This window comes from Lolium rigidum, chromosome 3, assembly GCF_022539505.1.
Source record: "Lolium rigidum isolate FL_2022 chromosome 3, APGP_CSIRO_Lrig_0.1, whole genome shotgun sequence".
Taxonomy (NCBI): domain Eukaryota; kingdom Viridiplantae; phylum Streptophyta; class Magnoliopsida; order Poales; family Poaceae; genus Lolium; species Lolium rigidum.
The window spans coordinates 349,532,948-349,540,773 of record NC_061510.1 but is presented as its reverse complement, the minus strand read 5'-3'; positions in this window follow the sequence as shown (position 1 = coordinate 349,540,773).

Below are 7,826 nucleotides of genomic sequence, written 5' to 3'. Positions count from 1 at the left end.
AGATGTGAAGAATTTACCTCCCATAGAAGATTTATGTAAGATAACTCCCCCTTCATCCATGATTGAGGTACATTCTCTTCAACGCTTTAGTAGGGAAGATATTCCGTACTCAAAACCTCCTGATCAATGTTTAGATGAGTTTGATAATTATATTGTTAAGCAAGATAACTTTAATATGAGAGTAGAGAATCATTTAATGAGAAATTCTCAAGCTATTAGTGAATTGCATGATATTGTGGACAGAACCTCCAATGATGTTAAGATGCTTGTTAAACATTTTCATATGGTTCAAACTCAAATTGATCAACTCACTAAAGTGCAAAATGATTTGTTGAAAAATAGTTCTAAAGAAAAACATGCTTATGAAGTAACAACTAGAGGTGGTGTTTCTACTCAGGATCCTCTATATCCCGAGGGGCATCCCAAAAGAGTTGAACAAGATTCTCAACGAATTAAAGAAATTAGTGCTCCTTCTAAGAAAAAGAAGAAGAAACATAAAACTGTTGTAGAATCCTCTGAGCCTGTTAATGATCCTAATAGTATTTCTATTTCTGATGTTGAAACTGAAAGTGGTAATGAACATGATAAAGATAATGATAAGAATGATGCTTCTGATAAAGAAGAAGTTGAAGATGAACCTGACAAGCATGCTAAAAATAAAAAGTATACTAAAGAAGATTTTATTGCTAAGAAACATGGTAATGAAAGAGAACCTTGGGTTCAAAAGCAAATGCCTTTTCCTGCTAAGAAACTAAAATCAAAGGAAGAGGAACACTATAATAAATTTTGTGATTAGATGAAACCTTTGTTCTTGCAAATCCCTTTGACTGATGCTATTAAATTGCCTCCTTATTCAAAGTATATGAAAGATATTGTCTCTAACAAAAGGAAAATTCCTAATGAGGAGATTTCCACTATGCTTGCTAATTACTCTTTCAACGGCAAGGTTCCAAAGAAGTCTGGGCGACCCGAATATACCGACTATTCCTTGTTCCATCAAGAATAATTATGTTTGAACTTCTCTATGTGATTTGGGAGCAGGAGTTAGTGTTATGCCTTTTTCTCTTTACAAGAGACTTGATTTAGATAAGTTGATACCAACCAATATATCTTTGCAAATGGCTGATAAATCTACTGTTGTTCCTGTTGGTGTATGTGAGGATGTTCCTGTTCAAGTTACTCAAAATTGCTTAATATTAACTGATTTTATTGTGTTGGAAATGCCTGAAGATGATAATATGTCCATTATTCTTGGAAGACCTTTTCTTAATACTGCAGGGGCTGTTATTGATTGCAATAAAGGAAAAGTTACTTTCAATATTGATGACAAGGAACATACTGTTTATTTTTCCAAGAGGATTGATAAAGTATATGGAGTTAATACAATTTCTAATTTGAGATCTATCAAAGTGGGAGATATTGATTGTCCAATATATGAACCTAAAGAAGAATATCAAACTCTTGTGATTGGATCCATATCAATACAATATAAGGTAACATGATTGATTTGAGGTTTATTTCTTCTTATGACATGTAAAAATTATTTGGTGGCAAGACTTGATCAACCTTCTTAACAAGTATATTTTATATGCATAGAAGAGCTAAACAACATTTCTTTCTTTCTCCACTTGTTTCACTTGCTGTAGTATTACTTGTTTTGCAAGATGCTTTAGTTGTTTAGGAGTTTGAAAATCTTTTTCTGTCCTGAAATAGTAATTTTAACACCCAGAAATGTTGTTTATTGACGGGGATGAGAGGGAAATCCCTTTGCCGCAGGCCGATTTGTTTAGTGTTCACAGGAAACCGTGGTCGCGCTCTAAGGAGGAGGTGGATGAGAAGCTGAGGATACATGGTTTCCACCAGCAGCATGACTCCGAGGACGCCAAGCCCTCCTACGGGTACACCGTCACGTATCCTGGTGCGTCTTCCAGCACATACCCAGAACAAGATCCTTCTTCGTCATACTATGGAGGTGCCACTTCATGGGCACTATGGGGTTGATCTCCACTTAGGCCAAAAGCCTAAGCTTGGGGGGAGGTATACCGGTATCACTCATTCATTGCATATTACAATTTCTGGATACTTGTACATACTTGTTTAGCTTCTTAAAGTGGTTTTCTAATAAGAGGAAGATGATATTTGGGGAAGTGCTGATTGAAAACGGATTCTGGACTGATACCCAAAAAAATTCTCAAAAACAGCCAGAACGTTATTTTACGAAGCCAATTTTTGTGCATGTTCCCCAGATTATTATCTAACTTTCATTAGTTGAGCACTTTTCGAGCTGGGCAGCGGAAGATTTTTGTAAAAATCGATTACTGTACTGCTGTCAAGTTTGACAAATTTCTGCTGCTTTGTGTTTATGCGACTCTTTTAGTTTTCATTCTCTTGTTTTTGCTTTGTTTCTTTCCTAAAACACAAAAAGACCAAAAATATTTCTGTTGTTTCTCTTCATTATTTGTTTATTTTGGTTTCTTGTTCTTATTTTGCTTTATTTGCTATCGTTAGGTTGCTATCAGAAAATCCAAAAAGATTTTGCTTTGTTTGCTTGTTTCCTTTTGTTCTTGTTTCCAATTTGAAAACACCAAAAATATTTGCTGTTCTTCTTTGGTTTTGTAAAGTTCACTGTGGAGTTCAGCGGTCTTCGGTGGCTGGAGCTTGGTTTTCATTCCATATTATTCAAGCTACACAAGTGAAAGGCAATAATGACGATCTACGACAATCCGACTGTGGTGAGAGGCTGGTATGAACTCTATTTGTTTTCATTTTTGTACATATACTCATCCATGTGAGCATGCTTAGTTGGTTCATGTAAGGTATATGTCATTTCAGTGGCGGAGCCAGGGTCCAAAAGTTGTGATGTCAAGCTTTAAAAATGTGAAGATTTTTTTTTGTTGAGAACACAGATATGTACACAAATTAAACATTGGCACAAAAAAACAGGCAACATTGGAATCTAGCTGCCACTTATCAAATTTATCCATTTACCAAACTTTAGACCAAAAAACAGTGTATCTATAATTCTAAAAGTAAGAGAAAACTTTGATTTGTATTACCGCTAATCCCTGATTACATCCATTATGTAGTGCTTCTGGTGCAAATATGCATGATTGTCCGTCTCCATGCTCACATTGTAGTTCTTATTCATGGTTACAAGTTATAACAGGCTAACAGCTCTAGCATCTACTTTAACTTGTATTTTTCAAAGAAAAAATGACGAGTTGGGTCCATTGCAAACTATACGATAGAAGTGATTTCAATGAAAATGTATTTACTAAAGTGCCTGTCCTATGTCACTCACTGATGAAGCTTAAATTTATAGAGAACCACACAAATGACATAGCTGGAATTTATAGACAACAAAAAACAAATCACTGCAAAATGTTAGCCTAAATTTACAAACTGTTTACACAATTTCAACCTAAATTTCACGAGCAATCAGAACAGATCAGCTTCAAAAATTAAAATCGCAGGTCTATCAAAAGAGGAAGAACTCGTCCTGGTGTTGAAGACTTGAAGTGGATGTCGCCAGATGGAACTACGACGGCACATCAATCGGACGATCGCCGTATGTGGCCGTGTGTGACCGACGACCGCCAAGGTGACCGTGCGCCTGATCGCCGGAAGGTGACCGTGTGCCTGGCCAGCAAATTCCCAGTGGCACGTGGGGTAGTCAGGAAAGTTACTAGGCCTATTTGGTCTTTCTCGTATACGACACAGCCAAATTAATGAGCAGATGATAAGTGGGGCCACGTGGTCAATTTTTTGTGTGCCTTTTTACGTTCAGCTAGGAGACATACATAAGCGGGGGTCTTTGTTTTGCAAAAATTCTGTGTAGTCAAGCGACTACACAGCCACAACGTGGCTCCGCCACTGTGTCATTTAATAAAGTCTAGTAGTTCATGATCTCTCATGTTTAGCTCCAATTTATTAATATGAGTAGCATGTCATAAATATTTGCTTGTATTGTTTTATTCATAGATAGATATGACATTGTGGTATCCTCCTCTGAATAATTCACTTAAATTGACTTGGCACATGCTCACGCATGCATATGACTGAACAAAAGTCAATTAAGTCTCGATGATTTACTTTGCCTCAGAGTTCTTGTATCACTTTTATGCCTCTGTTAATTTATTTTGTCGCAAGCATGATTATGACAGTTATTCCTCTCTTGATTGTCGCTTCCTAGTCTATTTCTAGCCTTCACTTGTACTGAGCGGAAACGCTGCTTGTGCTTTCAAACCCTTGAAAACCAAGTTATTCCAAAGTGTCCACCATAAATACCTATGCATGGCATTTCAAACCATTCCAAGTAAATTCTCATGTGCTACCTTTAAACCTTCAAAGTACTTCTCAATTTGTGTTAATGTTTTATAGCTCATGAGGAAGTATGTGGTGTTTTATCTTTCAACCTTGTCATTTACTCCGGACGGACTTTCACCAATGGACTAGTGGCACATCCGCTTATTCAATAATTTTGCAAAAAGAGCTGGCAACGGGGTTCCCAGCCCCAATTAATTAACTTTCATCAATAATTCTCTTCACATGCTTTGCCCTGATTTATCGGTAAGCAACTTAATTTGCAAATAGACACTCCTCCATGGTATGAGAATGTTGGAAGGCACCCGAGGATTCGGTTAGCCATGGCTTGTGTAAGCAAAGGTTGGGGGAGTGTCATCCATAATGAAACTAAAATACATGTGTAAACAAAAGAGAAGAAGGATGATCTACCTTGCCGGTAGAGATAACGTCCTTCATGGGAGCCGCTCTTGAAAGTCTGGTTGATAAGGTAGTTAGAGTACCCACTATCATTCGTTGACAACAACAAACACCTCCCAAAACCATTTTACTTCTGTCTTTAGAAAAAATAAAAAGCTCTAGCACATGTTAATCCCTGCTTCCCTCTGCGAAGGGTCAATCTTTTACTTTTATGTTGAGTCACCATCCTTTCTTTGAGCATTTCCTTGCGAGCACAACTGTCATTCTTAGTATAATATGCTTGTCCCAAAATGTGATTAATTGTGGTATAACTTTGATGCTTTTATCTTTGACAATCTCTACTTCCAGTCTTTCCATGAACTTCAAAGGTGCCCGAGCATTTATGTTTTGCTGTACAAATACGGGCAAGCGAGATACCACTTTATCATATCCTTTTATGAACATTGCAATCTTGTTGATAGACATGATTCATGATGCTTATTATTAATTTGTTGGTACCTTTTCCATGATTGACATAGCTATTAGATGACTTTATTTGCATCTATCTTATTATGAATTGCCTAAGTACTTGTCCATATCATGAGAATATTTACATCATATGAACAAATGTGTTCGTGAAAGTTCTCTTATCGCACTCGGTTGTTAACCGAATTGCTTGAGGACAAGCAATAAGCTAAGCTTGGGGGAGTTGATACGTCCAAAACGTATCTACTTTCCCGAACACTTTTGCTATTGTTTTGCCTCTAATTTGTGTATTTTGGATACAACTTACACGGACTAACGCTGTTTTCAGCAGAATTGCTCCGGTGTCTCGTTTTTGTGCGAAACTCAACTTTCGGGAAAATCCCCGGGATGAATTCCAATGGGCCTATTTTCACAGAAGAATAATGGAGCCAGAAGACCAGAAGGAGGGGGGCCACGAGGCAGCCACCCCACCAGGCGGCGCGGCAGGCCCCTGGGCCGCGCCGGCCTATGGTGGCGGCGCCTCGGGCAGCCCCAGGTGCCCCCCTCTCGACGTAAAAACGCACGGGGGTTAGACGAAATCGCAGAAGACATCCAGAACACCGCCACCATCGCGAAACTCCGTCTCGGGACCAGAAACTCCGTTCTGGCACTCCGCCGGGACGGGGAATTGGAGGAGATCATCGCCATCATCACCACCGACGCCTCTCCATCGACCAGGCATGTTTCCCCCATCCATGTGTGAGTAATTCCCCCGCTGTAGGCTGAAGGGGATGGTAGGGATTGGATGAGATTGATCATGTAATAGTCATAAGATTGTTAGGGCATAGTGTCTAGTATCCGTTGTTGGTACTTTTATGATATTGTTGCAACTTGTTATGCTTAATGCTTGTCACTAGGGCCCGAGTGCCATGATCTGAGATCTGAACATGTTATTGTTTCATGATGATATTCATTGTTTTATGATCATACCTGCAAGTTGTATACACATATTGCTGTCCGGAACCCGAGGCCCCAAAGTGACAGAAATTGGGACAACCGGAGGGGAAGGCGGTGATATGAGGATCACATGTGTTCACGGAGTGTTAATGCTTTGCTCCGGTGCTCTATTAAAAGGAGTACCTTAATTTCCAGTAGATTCCCTAGAGGCCCGGTGATACGTCTCAAACGTATCTATAATTTCTTATGTTCCATGCTACTTTTATGATGATACTCACATGTTTTATACACATTATATGTCATTATTATGCATTTTCCGGCACTAACCTATTGACGAGACGCCGAAGAGCCAGTTGCTGTTTTCTGCTGTTTTTGGTTTCAGAAATCCTACAAAGAAAATATTCGCGGAATTGGACGAAATCAACGCCCAAGGTCTTATTTTTCCACGAAGCTTCCAGAAGACCGAAAGGATTACGAAGTGGGGCGACGAGGCGCCGCCATGCCAGGGCCGCGCGGCCAGGGCTGGGCCCGCGCCGCCCTGTTGTGTGGGGCCCTCGTGTCGCCCCTAAACCTACCCTTCCGCCTACTTAAAGCCTTCGTCGCGAAACCCCCGATGCCGAGAGCCACGATACGGAAAACCTTCCGGAGACGCCACCGCCGCCAATCCCATCTCGGGGGATTCGGGAGATCGCCTCCGGCACCCTGCCGGAGAGGGGAATCATCTCCCGGAGGTCTCTTCATCGCCATGATCGCCTCCGGATTGATGTGTGAGTAGTTCACCCCTGGACTATGGGTCCATAGCAGTAGCTAGATGGTTGTCTTCTCCTCATTGTGCTATCATGTTAGATCTTGTGAGCTGCCTATCATGATCAAGATCATCTATTTGTAATGCTACATGTTGTGTTTGTTGGGATCCGATGAATATTGAATACTATGTCAAGTTGATTATCAATCTATCATATATGTTGTTTATGTTCTTGCATGCTCTCCGTTGCTAGTAGAGGCTCGGCCAAGTTGATACTTGTAACTCCAAGAGGGAGTATTTATGCTCGATAGTGGGTTCATGCCTCCATTGAATGCGGGACGGTGACAAAAAGTTCTAAGGTTGTGGATGTCTTTGTTGCCACTAGGGATAAAACATCAATGCTTTGTCTAAGGATATTTGTGTTGATTACATTACGCACCATACTTAATGCAATTGTCCGTTGTTTGCAACTTAATACTGGAAGGGGTTCGGATGATAACTCTGAAGGTGGAGTTTTTAGGCATAGATGCATGCTTGGATAGCGGTCTATGTACTTTGTCGTAATGCCACGATTAAATCTCATAGTACTCATCATGATATATGTATGTGCATTGTTATGCCTTCTTTATTTGTCAATTGCCCAACTGTAATTTGTTCACCCAACATGCTATTTATCTTATGGGAGAGACACCACTAGTGAACTGTGGACCCCGGTCCATTCTTTACATCTGAAATACAATCTACTGCAAACTCTGCTCTTTACTGTTCTTCGCAAACAAATATCATCATCCACACTATACATCTAATCCTTTGTTTACAGCAAGCCGGTGAGATTGACAACCTCACTGTTACGTTGGGGCAAAGTACTTTGATTGTGTTGTGCAGGTTCCACGTTGGCGCCGGAATCCCTGGTGTTGCGCCGCACTACACTCCGTCACCAACAACCTTCACGTGTTCC